Here is a 12,840-nt window from a genome sequence, read left to right as displayed (position 1 = left end):
TTATATATTTATATACATTACATTATATATTATTTCACAAATGTCACGGCCGTTTTAAACTAATCCGGGCCGCAAATGATTGGTTTGACAACAATAACAAACATTGTTCAGTCATGTTACCTAGCTAGCAAACAACCTGGTAACTTGACAGTAGGTTTAGGCACATCTGATTTGCTCAGGAATGAAAGAAAAGGGTCTGCTACTCATGAGTTGTGATTCGTATAGGTAGGATTCGTATAGGTAGGATTCGTATAGGTAGGATTCATATAGGCCTAATGGAAGCCTGAACCATTTAAAAAATCTATGTATTTCTGGTGCGTCTTAAATTCTGTTTGGTGCCTAACGTTTTAAAAGTTGGGAGGAGTGTGTTTGTGGGAGAGAGAGTGGTGTGTGTTTATGAGAGTGAGGGAGACGGAGTGTGTGTCTCAGTTAACTGAAGAGTTAACAAGGTTTAATGCAGTGTTTTCCCCTTACTGTGACACATTGACATTCAGATCATTATGCATGTATATTCCTTCCATCCACTCCTTCAGCCAAGTTACATTTGCTAATGTGAGCAAATCAGCCATTCTATGCAGTATTCTATTTAACACTGAACAGTGTGAAGTTAAATTCAATGTGTTGTACTGAGTAGAAGTGTGATTTTCAGTGCCAGGTTTTTGGAGAACGTTTTGGAAAACAGGAACAGTATAGTATAAGTATAGTTACCGGCCATAGCAGGTAGGCCAGACTGCAGTGTGCGTATAGTTACCGGCCATAGCAGGTAGGCCAGACTGCAGTGTGCGTATAGTTACCGCCCATAGCAGGTAGGCCAGACTGCAGTGTGCGTATAGTTACCGCCCATAGCAGGTAGGCCAGACTGCAGTGTGCGTATAGTTACCGGCCATAGCAGGAAGGCCAGACTGCAGTGTGCGTATAGTTACCGGCCATAGCAGGTAGGCCAGACTGCAGTGTGCGTATAGTTACCGGCCATAGCAGGTAGGCCAGACTGCAGTGTGCGTATAGTTACCGGCCATAGCAGGTAGGCCAGACTGCAGTGTGCGTATAGTTACCGCCCATAGCAGGTAGGCCAGACTGCAGTGTGCGTATAGTTACCGGCCATAGCAGGTAGGCCAGACTGCAGTGTGCGTATAGTTACCGGCCATAGCAGGTAGGCCAGACTGCAGTGTGCGTATAGTTACCGGCCATAGCAGGTAGGCCAGACTGCATCCCTGTAGAAACACCAGAGGTAGTTGTGTCATGTTGAGGGCGTGGTACAGTCTCTACTGAAGCCATGGTCTGGTCAAACCTTCCTGTCAGCCAGACCACCCAGGGTCACTATAGTATCCACTTGGAGAGAGAGACCGAGAGAGAGAATAGTTATCATCTGAAGGTCTTACCCTGGAGCATTGGTGTCTTCTTTGGACCATGGGAAAGAGTCCCCCATACTGACCCCCCAACATTACCTCCAGCAGCATTTGTTCTCCAACTCGACTTAAGACCACTTTTGAAGTCTGAAAATATCCTACAAACTGTGATTGCCATTTTAAGTCAGGAAAGAGAAAAGTGTAGTCTTTAGATGGAAAGGTTGACATATTTTTATCTCTTCAAACATCTGGAGAGCCATCGAAATAACTATAATTTACCCAAACCCCTCCCTCTCTCTCTCCCCCCCTCTCTGACCTCACACTTCTATCTGTCCACCTGCTCTCCCTTATTCCCTACCTCTATTTTTCCAGTCTCCCTCGGGTAAATACATACTTTTTGACAGCATCCCATCTGATTTAAACAAAACTTTCCATACATGTTTGCCTCACAAGTCCTCAACTGGCAGCTTTATTAAATAGTACCTGCAAAACACCAGTCTCAACGTCAACAGTGAAGAGGCGACTCTGGGATGCTGGCCTTCTATGCAGAGTTGCAAAGAAAAAGCCATATCAGACTGGCCAATAAAAAGAATAGATTAAGATGGGCAAAAGCACACAGACACCGGACAGAGGAACTCTGCCTAGAAGGCCAGCATCCCGGAGTCGCCTCTTTACGGTTGATGTTGCGACAGGTGTTTTGTGTGTATTATTTAATCAAGCTGCCAGTTGAGGACTTATGAGGCATCTGTTTCTCAAACTATACTCTCTAATGTACTTGTCCTCTTGCACAGTTGTGCACCGGGGCCTCCCACTCCTCTTTCTATTCTGGTTAGAACCAGTTAGTGCTGTTCTGTGAAGGGAGTAGTACACAGCGTTGTACGAGACCTTCAGTTTCTTGGCAATTTCTCGCATGGAATAGCCTTCATTTCTCAGAACAAGAATAGACTGACGAGTTTCAGAAGAAAGTTCTTTGTTTCTGGCCATTTTAAGCCTGCAATCGAAACCACAAATGCTGATGCTCCAGATACTCAACTAGTCTAAAGAAGGTCAGTTGAATTGCTTCTTTAAATCAGCACAACAGTTTTTAGCTGTACTAAAATAATTGCAAAAGGGTTTTCTAATGATCAATTAGCCTTTTAAAATGATAAACTTGGATTAGATAACACAACGTTCCATTGGAACACAGGAGTGATGGTTGCTGACAATGGACCTCTGTACGCCTATGTAGATATTCCATTAAAAATCTGCCGTTTCCAGCTACAGTAGTCATTTACAACATTAACAATGTCTACACTGTATTTCTGATCAATTTGATGCTATTTTAATGGACAAAATAAATAGCTTTTCTTTCAAAAACAAGGACATTTCTAAGTAACCCCAAACTTTTGAACGGTAGTGTATATTTTTTCCACATTCACATACATTGTAGCTTAGACCCTATTACACATCTGAAGTTTTTGTGTTGTGCCCACAATTGGTTGATACACAACATGCTCTTGGTGTGTGTCATTTTAATCATATAAATATAAGGAATAAGAAGGGGCCTATCCCTTCAGACCACTGTAGCAGGTACACCATTGAAATGTTATGTTCTAATTACTAACCACAAATATGGCCACCCACCGTCGAATGGCAACTTAAATGGTCATGTCTATTCTATTATCTATATTTCTATGGAGGTTTGACTTTATAATAAATCAAAAAATACCATTAAGGTCAACATTCTCTGATGTCTGGACAGCCAACCATTTTTCTGATACCATTTGAAAGTAGCAATTTAAATGCTATTCCCATTTTAGTACATTTATCAGCCAAAACATGACACCCATCCTGTAGGCCTGATCACCAACAACGACGAGACAGCATATAGGGAGGAGGTCAGAGACCTGGCCGTGTGGTGCCAAGACAAATCAAAGTGTATTTGTCATGTGCGCCCAATACAACAGGTGTAGACCTTACAGTGAAATGCTTACTTACAGGCTCTAACCAATAGTGCAAAAAAAGGTATTAGGTGAACAATAGGTAAGTAAAGAAATAAAACAGTAAAATGACAGGCTATATACAGTAGAGAGGCTATAAAAGTAGCGAGGCTACATACAGTAGAGAGGCTATATACAGTAGCGAGGCTATACAAGTAGAGAGGCTATAAAAGTAGCGAGGCTATAAAAGTAGAGAGGCTATATACAGTAGAGAGGCTATAAAAGTAACGAGGCTACATACAGTAGAGAGGCTATAAAAGTAGAGAGGCTATAAAAGTAGAGAGGCTATAAAAGTAGAGAGGCTATAAAAGTAGAGAGGCTACATACAGTAGAGAGGCTATAAAAGTAGAGAGGCTACATACAGTAGAGAGGCTACATACAGTAGCGAGGCTATATACAGTATCGAGGCTATAAAAGTAGCGAGGCTATAAAAGTAGCGAGGCTATAAAAGTAGCGAGGCTATATACAGTAGAGGCTATAAAAGTAGCGAGGCTATATACAGTAGAGAGGCTATAAAAGTAGAGAGGCTATATACAGTAGAGGCTATAAAAGTAGCGAGGCTATAAAAGTAGCGAGGCTATAAAAGTAGCGAGGCTATATGCAGTAGAGAGGCTATAAAAGTAGAGAGGCTATATACAGTAGAGAGGCTATATACAGTAGAGGCTATAAAAGTAGCGAGGCTATAAAAGTAGAGAGGCTATATACAGTAGAGAGGCTATAAAAGTAGCAAGGCTATATACAGTAGAGGCTATAAAAGTAGCGAGGCTATATACAGTAGAGAGGCTATAAAAGTAGAGAGGCTATATACAGTAGAGGCTATAAAAGTAGCGAGGCTATAAAAGTAGAGAGGGTATATGCAGTAGAGAGGCTATAAAAGTAGAGAAGCTATATACAGTAGAGAGGCTATATACAGTAGAGGCTATAATAGTAGCGAGGCTATAAAAGTAGAGAGGCTATATACAGTAGAGAGGCTATAAAAGTAGCGAGGCTACATACAGTAGCGAGGCTATAAAAGTAGAGAGGCTATATACAGTAGAGTCTATAAAAGTAGCGAGGCTATAAAGTAGAGAGGCTATATACAGTAGAGGCTATAAAAGTAGAGAGGCTATAAAAGTAGTAGAGGCTATAAAAGTAGAGAGGCTATAAAAGTAGAGAGGCTATATACAGTAGAGAGGCTATATACAGTAGAGAGGCTATAAAAGTAGCGAGGCTATAAAAGTAGAGAGGCTATATGCAGTAGAGAGGCTATAAAAGTAGAGAGGCTATATACAGTAGAGGCTATAAAAGTAGCGAGGCTATAAAAGTAGCGAGGCTATATACAGTAGAGAGGCTATAAAAGTAGCGAGGCTATATACAGTAGAGAGGCTATATACAGTAGAGAGGCTATATACAGTAGAGAGGCTATAAAAGTAGCGAGGCTATAAAAGTAGAGAGGCTATATACAGTAGGGAGGCTATAAAAGTAGCGAGGCTATATACAGTAGTGAGGCTATAAAAGTAGCGAGGCTACCTATATACAGTAGCGAGGCTATAAAAGTAGCGAGGCTACATACAGTAGAGAGGCTATAAAAGTAGCAAGGCAATCTATATACAGTAGCGAGGCACCAGTTAGTCAGGCTGATTGAGGTAGTATGTACATGCATATATGATTAACAGAGACAACAACCTCTCCCTCAACGTGATCAAGACAAAGGGGATGATTGTGGACTACAGGAAAAGGAGGACCGAGCACGCCCCCATTCTCATCAATGGGGCTGTAGTGGAGCAGGTTGAGAGCTTCAAGTTCCTTGGTGTCCACATCACCAACAAACTAACATGGTCCAAGCACACCAAGACAGTTGTGAAGAGGGCACGACAAAACCTATTCCCCCTCAGGGGACTGAAAAGATTTGGCATGGGTTCTCAGATCCTCAAAAGGTTCTACAGCTGCACCATCAAGAGTATACTGACTGGTTGCATCACTGCCTGGTAAGGCAACTGCTCGGCCTCTGACCGCAAGGCACTACAGAGGGTAGTGTGTACGGCCCAGTACATCACTGGGGCCAAGCTTCCTGCCACCCAGGACCTCTATACCAGGTGGTGTCAGAGGAAGGACCTACAAATTGCCAAAGACTCCAGCCACCCTAGTCATAGACTGTTCTCTCTGTTACCGCACGGCAAGCGGTACCTGAGCCCCAAGTCAAGGTCCAAGAGACTTCTAAACAGCTTCTACCCACAAGCCATAAGACTCCTGAACATCTAATCGAATGGCTACTCAGACTATTTGCATTTCCTCCCTCCCCTCTTATATTACCTCGACTCTGCATCGGTACCCCCTGCATATAGCCTCGCTATTGTTATTTTGCTCTTAATTACTTGTTACTTTATTTTATTTGTAGGTATTTTTCTTAAAGCTGCATTGTTGGTTAATAAGGGCTTGTAAGTATTCCTTTTGCTGTAAGGTTTATTCGGCACATGTGACAAATAACATTTGATTTTGTTGTGTCTCAACCAATGGAGGTCACAACACAGAAACCTCAGATTACGTCAAATAGAGTCTAAGCTACAACATATGTGAATAGGGAAAAATATGTTCACGCGTTTTTAGATCATTGACGTTAAATGTACCAAAAATGACTATGTTTTTTAGAAATGATAAAATAGTTTGACAACCCTGTTTGTAAGATTTTAAATGATTCCAATCTCAACCTTTTCTCTTTTTAAGCGATGAAAGGTGGGGTTAAATGGGTCAACTTTCAGCACCTTTATCTCTTTAATGTTCTGGCACTCAGTTCCCAAAAAGTCACATTCTGAGCATTTCTACAACGGGCAAATATGTATGGAAGGTAAGTGATTAAATTCAAATGGATTTACCCTCTCTTCAATATAGCTCTCCCGCTCTCCCGCTCTGCCTCTCGTCATCCCCTCTCTTTCATTAGCTCTTCTCCCTGAGAGTGTTCTGAAGGACACAATGCAGCAGAGAGAATTCAACGTGTGCAACCGTTTGACATATATTTTATATACACACATATGCTGTTCTAGCTCATGTTCTCTACAGAACTGTAAACCATAGGGGAGCAGGTAGCCTAGCGGTTAAGAGCTTTTGAGCCCGAGCCGATTCGGTGAAAAAGCTGCCGATGTGCCTTTGAGCAAGGCACTTAACCCTTATTGCTCTTGTAAGTGGCTCTGGATAAGAGCGTCTGTTAAATGATTCATATGTAAAAATGTAAATGAGCACAAACACTACCATACTGGCTGACACTCCACGACACCTAGACCCTGGTTACGGTATGTTAATGACAGAGGCAGGGATCGTCTTTATTTACATCTTTTGTCTATGCCTTTGGCCACAAATAAACATATTTAGAACTGTGACTATTGAGGTAAAAATCCACATCTGTCAAACAACCACACACAACAGAGGACAGCTTTAGAAAAACACTTTTCTCTTATAAGGATGCTTGCACACCAAACTGCTTCAGAAATAATTTATCTGAATGACAGTGTTCTGTAAACAAGCGTTGCCAAGCTACAGTCCTTGGAGACAGAGAAAGATTATAAAACAGAAAGAAAGTATTATGTTAAATCTTTGTTGCAACTTCAGCGCCTTTAACCACAGCCTAGAATAAGACAAACAAACAGGTAACAGCACAGACAGACATAAATGGAAACAGGACAAACCAATGGCCTATATTATACAACTTATGTAACCTCCGAACAAGTACTAGCCTGATCCTAGATCTGCATGTGCTTTAGCCAACCGCTCTGACTGCTGTTGTCATGGTTGATGTACAGGTCTGGGACCAGGCTACTGAAGTACATTACGTAGCACTACCTACTTTAGCTCCTACAAATCTACAGACAGTGCTCTGTCTCTCACTATTGAGCGATTATACAAATAATCAGGGGTGCAATTTTCACTGGGGATGGGGGGGGACATGATTTGCATATTTGCCCCCCCCCCAAGTTTTATCATTGCACTGTGATACACAATGCGGCTCCAGTGTGCTTTAGGACCATGCTGACTCCTCAGAACGGTCAGGTAGGCGGTTCTCCGGTTTCAGCTGGCAGAATTTAGGACCACTCAGACACCACAGAGCGTGCAGACAGGCTGTGTGAAGGCAAAGCATCTGAAAGGCTGGCATATTGGACCAGTACAGAGGCAGCTAGTGTCTGTATTGAGCTTTTTCTCTGATTTGTTAAAGCGAGCAGTGCAGAAACTGGCTACTACTTTTCACATTGAAACAGTATAAACGTGTCCCAGCAGGTTCAGACAGCCAGGGAAGACCAATCTACAGAGCCAGGCTTTGTTTAGCAGTATATTATAACAATCAGTGAATTGATACAAAGTTCCATCTTGAATTGATGGGTAGACCTACAGTAGCTACAGGACAGAAGTTTACAGTCTGGGATCTGGGAATAATGTTCATTTCAATTATTGAACCATTGATTAAATCCATGGATAATATAATGTACAACAAGGTAACTCTTTGTCATGAGCAGGATCAGATGGGAAGCAAGTCTGTGACAGAGCAGAAGTGAACTGATGCAACACGATTCTCTCTGTCACTGGACAAGACAGAAGCTTCAAAGATGATCTATTTTAAGGCAGTCTGACAAACCTCTACAGTTGATTCCCAAACGGTATCAAAGGGTTGTAATTCCTCAGCTGGAGGTATAAAACACAAAAGGGGACATATTTGCATATGTTATGATCTCGTGAAGGCTGGCTGAATTCTAGCGAATAATATGTTATTTTATCTCAGCATGTCTACAGATTCTCCCTGTTTTTGTTTGCTTGGAAATGTTGATACTGGTGACTTATCAGAAGAAACTTTGTAACCTAGCATTTATAGCAGTTCCATTAATTATAAGGCTGGTTATCCTCCCACAATGTCAAGTTATGTATCATTTGATTTGATTTATTACCAGATTAAAGGTAACCTGGGTAACTTTCATAAGGTCTGGATGTGTTATACGGAATGCAGTATGACTAAAGGAGTCTGTATTGAAAACAGGCCCACGTCAGGGGAGATACCTATTTAGGCTTATCCCAAGCTGCTGGGCTGCTCAGTCCTGGCCCTGGGGGTCTGCTGTACTGTTGTCACTCTGGCCTTGGCCTAACACACCTGAAACCAATAATGAATGTTTCACTAAGATCCTAAAGCTGAGTGGGGTGTGTTGGGTTAGGGCGCTTCATGGCCGTGGACCCCTAGGGGCAGGACAGGGTGACCCAGCTATATTGTGTTCAAGTAAAAAAGACCTCTACAGTACTATTAGACCTATGATATGAATTACACTGAACAAAAATATAGTTCAGTCTTATCAATCACTTAAACATAATTAATAATGATCTCTTACCTAGCTTGATGACTGTGGGCTAAATACAGATGGCTAGAAGGGTCATGGGTCATATTATATTGTGTAGAAATGCAGGAAATTAGTTTAAGATTGGGAGGACCTCCAGATCACCTGTCAAGTTATGCCCCCCTGTCTCCCACCGTTCTGTCTGATATTCTGGCATTGAGAATGTTATGTGATAATGTAATAATGTGACAATGTGATGATATGACAATGTAATGGTATGACAATGTAATGTTATGTTATGGCAATGTAATGTTATGGCAATGTAATGGTATGACAATGTAATGGTAGGACAATGTAATGACGTGACAATGTGATGTTATAATGTGATAATGTGATAATGTTATAGTGTTATAATGTTATAGTGTGATAATGTTATGCAATAATGTTTTGCGATAATGTTATAGTGTGATAATGTTATAGTGTGATCATGTTATAGTGTTATAGTCTTAATGGTTGTACAGTCGTCTCAAATAAAACTGTGAAGGACCTCGGCGTTACTCTGGACCCTGATCTCTCTTTTGAAGAACATATCAAGACTGTTTCAAGGACAGCTTTTTTCCATCTACGTAATATTGCAAAATCAGAAACTTTCTGTCCAAAAATGATGCAGAAAAATGTATCCATGCTTTTGTCACTTCTAGGTTAGACTACTGCAATGCTCTACTTTCCGGCTACCCGGATAAAGCACTAAATCAACTTCAGTTAGTGCTAAATACGGCTGCCAGAATCCTGACTAGAACCAAAAAATTTGATCACATTACTCCAGTGCTAGCCTCCCTACACTGGCTTCCTGTTAAGGCAAGGGCTGATTTCAAGGTTTTACTGCTAACCTACAAAGCATTACATGGGCTTGCTCCTACCTATCTCTCTGATTTGGTCCTGCCGTACATACCTACACGTACGCTAGGGTCACAAGACGCAGGCCTCCTAATTGTCCCTAGAATTTCTAAGCAAACAGCTGGAGGCAGGGCTTTCTCCTATAGAGCTCCATTTTTATGGAATGGTCTGCCCACCCACGTGAGAGACGCAAACTAGGTCTCAACCTTTAAGTCTTTACTGAAGACTCACCTCTTCAGTAGGTCCTATGATTGAGTGTAGTCTGGCCCAGGAGTGTGAAGGTGAACGGTAAGGCTCTGGAGCAAGAAACCGCCCTTGCTGTCTCTGCCTGGCCGGTTCCCCTCTTTCCACTGGGATTCTCTGCCTCTAACCCTATTACAGGGGCTGAGTCACTGGATTACTGGGGCTCTTTCATACCGTCCCTAGGAGGGGTGCGTCACTTGAGTGGGTTGAGTCACTGATGTGATCTTCCTGTCTGGGTTGGCGCCCCCCCTCCCCCTTGGGTTGTGCCGTGGCGGAGATCTTTGTGGGCTATACTCAGCCTTGTCTCAGGATGGTAAGTTGGTGGTTGAAGATATTCCTCTAGTGGTGTGAGGGCTGTGCTTTGGCAAAGTGGGTGGGGTTATATCCTTCCTGTTTGGCCCTGTCCGCGGGTGTCATCGGATGGGGCCACAGTGTCTCCTGACCCCTCCTGTCTCAGCCTCCAGTATTTATGCTGCAGTAGTTTATGGGTCTGGGGGCTAGGGTCAGTTTGTTATATCTGGAGTACTTCTCCTGTCCTATCAGGGTGTCCTGTGTGAATTTAAGTATGCTCTCTCTAATTCTCTCTTTCTCTCTCTCGGAGGACCTGAGCCCTAGGACCATGCCTCAGGACTACCTGACATGATGACTCCTTGCTGTCCCCAGTCCACCTGGCCGTGCTGCTGCTCCAGTTTCAACTGTTCTGCCTGTGATTATTATTATTTGACCATGCTGGTCATTTATGAACATTTGAACATCTTGGCCATGTTCTGTTATAATCTCCACCCGGCACAGCCAGAAGAGGACTGGCCACCCCACATAGCCTGGTTCCTCTCTAGGTTTCTTCCTAGGTTTTGGCCTTTCAAGGGAGTTTTTCCTAGCCCCTGTGCTTCTACACCTGCATTGCTTGCTGTTTGAGGTTTTAGGCTGGGTTTCTGTACAGCACTTTGAGATATCAGCTGATGTACGAAGGGCTATATAAAAATATCGATTGCATATCGATTGCGCAACCAGGGGTGGAAAGACCTTGGATCATTGTTACTCTAACTTCCGCGACGCATATAAGGCCCTGCCCCGCCCCCCTTTCGGAAAAGCTGACCATGACTCCATTTTGTTGATCCCTGCCTACAGACAGAAACTAAAACAAGAGGCTCCCACGCTGAGGTCTGTCCAACGCTGGTCCGACCAAGCTGACTCCACACTCAAGACTGCTTCCATCACGTGGACTGGGATATGTTTCCTATTGCGTCAGATAACAACATTGACGAATACGCTGATTCGGTGTGCGAGTTCATTAGAACGTGCGTTGAAGATGTCGTTCCCATAGCAACGATTAAAACATTCCCTAACCAGAAACCGTGGATTGATGGCAGCATTCGCGTGAAACTGAAAGCACGAACCACTGCTTTTAATCAGGGCAAGGTGTCTGGTAACATGACCGAATACAAACAGTGCAGCTATTCCCTCCGCAAGGCTATCAAACAAACTAAGCGTCAGTACAGAGACAAAGTAGAATCTCAATTCAACGGCTCAGACACAAGAGGCATGTGGCAGGGTCTAGTCAATCACGGACTACAGGAAGAAATCCAGCCCAGTCACGGACCAGGATGTCTTGCTCCCAGGCAGACTAAATAACTTTTTTGCCCGCTTTGAGGACAATACAGTGCCACTGACACGGCCTGCAACGAAAACATGCGGTCTCTCCTTCACTGCAGCCGAGGTGTGTAAGACATTTAAACGTGTTAACCCTCGCAAGGCTGCAGGCCCAGACGGCATCCCCAGCCGCGCCCTCAGAGCATGCGCAGACCAGCTGGCCGGTGTGTTTACGGACATATTCAATCAATCCCTATACCAGTCTGCTGTTCCCACATGCTTCAAGAGGGCCACCATTGTTCCTGTTCCCAAGAAAGCTAAGATAACTGAGCTAAACGACTACCGCCCCGTAGCACTCACTTCCGTCGGCAACTGCTCCGCCCTCAACCGTAAGGCTCTCCAGAGGGTAGTGAGGTCTGCACAACGCATCACCGGGGGCAAACTACCTGCCCTCCAGGACACCTACACCACCCGATGTCACAGGAAGGCCATAAAGATCATCAAGGACAACAACCACCCGAGCCACTGCCTGTTCACCCCGCTATCATCCAGAAGGCGAGGTCAGTACAGGTGCATCAAAGCTGGGACCGAGAGACTGAAAAACAGCTTCTATCTCAAGGCCATCAGACTGTTAAACAGCCACCACTAACATTGAGTGGCTGCTGCCAACACACTGACACTGACTCAACTCCAGCCACTTTAATAATGGGAATTGATGGGAAATGATGTAAATATATCACTAGCCACTTTAAACAATGCTAACTTATATAATGTTACTTACCCTACATTATTCATCTCATATGCATACGTATATACTGTACTCTATATCATCGACTGCATCCTTATGTAATACATGTATCACTAGCCACTTTAACTATGCCACTTTGTTTACATACTCATCCCATATGTATATACTGTACTCGATACCATCTACTGTATCTTGCCTATGCTGCTCTGTACCATCACTCATTCATATATCCTTATGTACATATTCTTTATCCCCTTACACTGTGTATAAGACAGTTTTGGAATTGTTAGTTAGATTACTTGTTGGTTATTACTGCATTGTCGGAACTAGAAGCACAAGCATTTCGCTACACTCGCATTAACATCTGCTAACCATGTGTATGTGACAAATAAAATTTGATTTGATCAATTTGATTTGATTTAGTGTGATAATGTTATAGTGTGATAATGTTATAGTGTGATAATGTGAAAATGTTATATTGTGATAATATGATGTAATCATTTCGTGATGACTGTCAGAGGGATGAATCTAATGACGATCATTAGTCTTAATTCCCATAAATCTGTCTGGCTGGAAACCTGCCAGATATGGACTGTTACAGTACATTGTGGTTACTCACTATACTGTCTATTTCATCGTTGTCAAGCTCAGGCTTTAAACACTGCTACAGATGATTTGTATACCTTCAGCACAGGGAGGTTAGATAATACTCAAGAGAAGAACAAACAGAAGGTTAAAAGGGATGTTTTGGC

At 42.9% G+C, this 12,840-nt stretch overlaps 1 long non-coding RNA gene across 6 annotated transcripts in view; it reads right to left on the bottom strand.

Annotated features, from left to right (window-relative positions):
• LOC112227658 overlaps window positions 1-12,840 on the bottom strand; it is a 43,386-nt gene that overhangs the window by 11,269 nt on the left and 19,277 nt on the right. For 3 of the 6 annotated variants that reach the window (XR_006080295.1, XR_002949910.2, XR_002949909.2), the window contains exons 4-5: window positions 6,178-6,262; window positions 1,182-1,329 (exon numbers count right to left, since the gene is read on the bottom strand). The exons of 2 other annotated variants lie outside the window; for them this stretch is intronic. This is a non-coding gene — a long non-coding RNA (uncharacterized LOC112227658). The remainder of the gene's footprint in view (window positions 1-1,181; window positions 1,330-6,177; window positions 6,263-12,840) is intronic. One more of the 6 variants, XR_002949911.2, reaches the window with a different exon arrangement.

The sequence above is a fragment of the Oncorhynchus tshawytscha genome, linkage group LG29 (genome assembly GCF_018296145.1).
Source record: "Oncorhynchus tshawytscha isolate Ot180627B linkage group LG29, Otsh_v2.0, whole genome shotgun sequence".
NCBI classification, from domain to species: Eukaryota; Metazoa; Chordata; class Actinopteri; order Salmoniformes; family Salmonidae; genus Oncorhynchus; species Oncorhynchus tshawytscha.
Note: the sequence above shows the minus strand (reverse complement) of the source record. Positions and strands in the feature narration are given on the sequence as shown.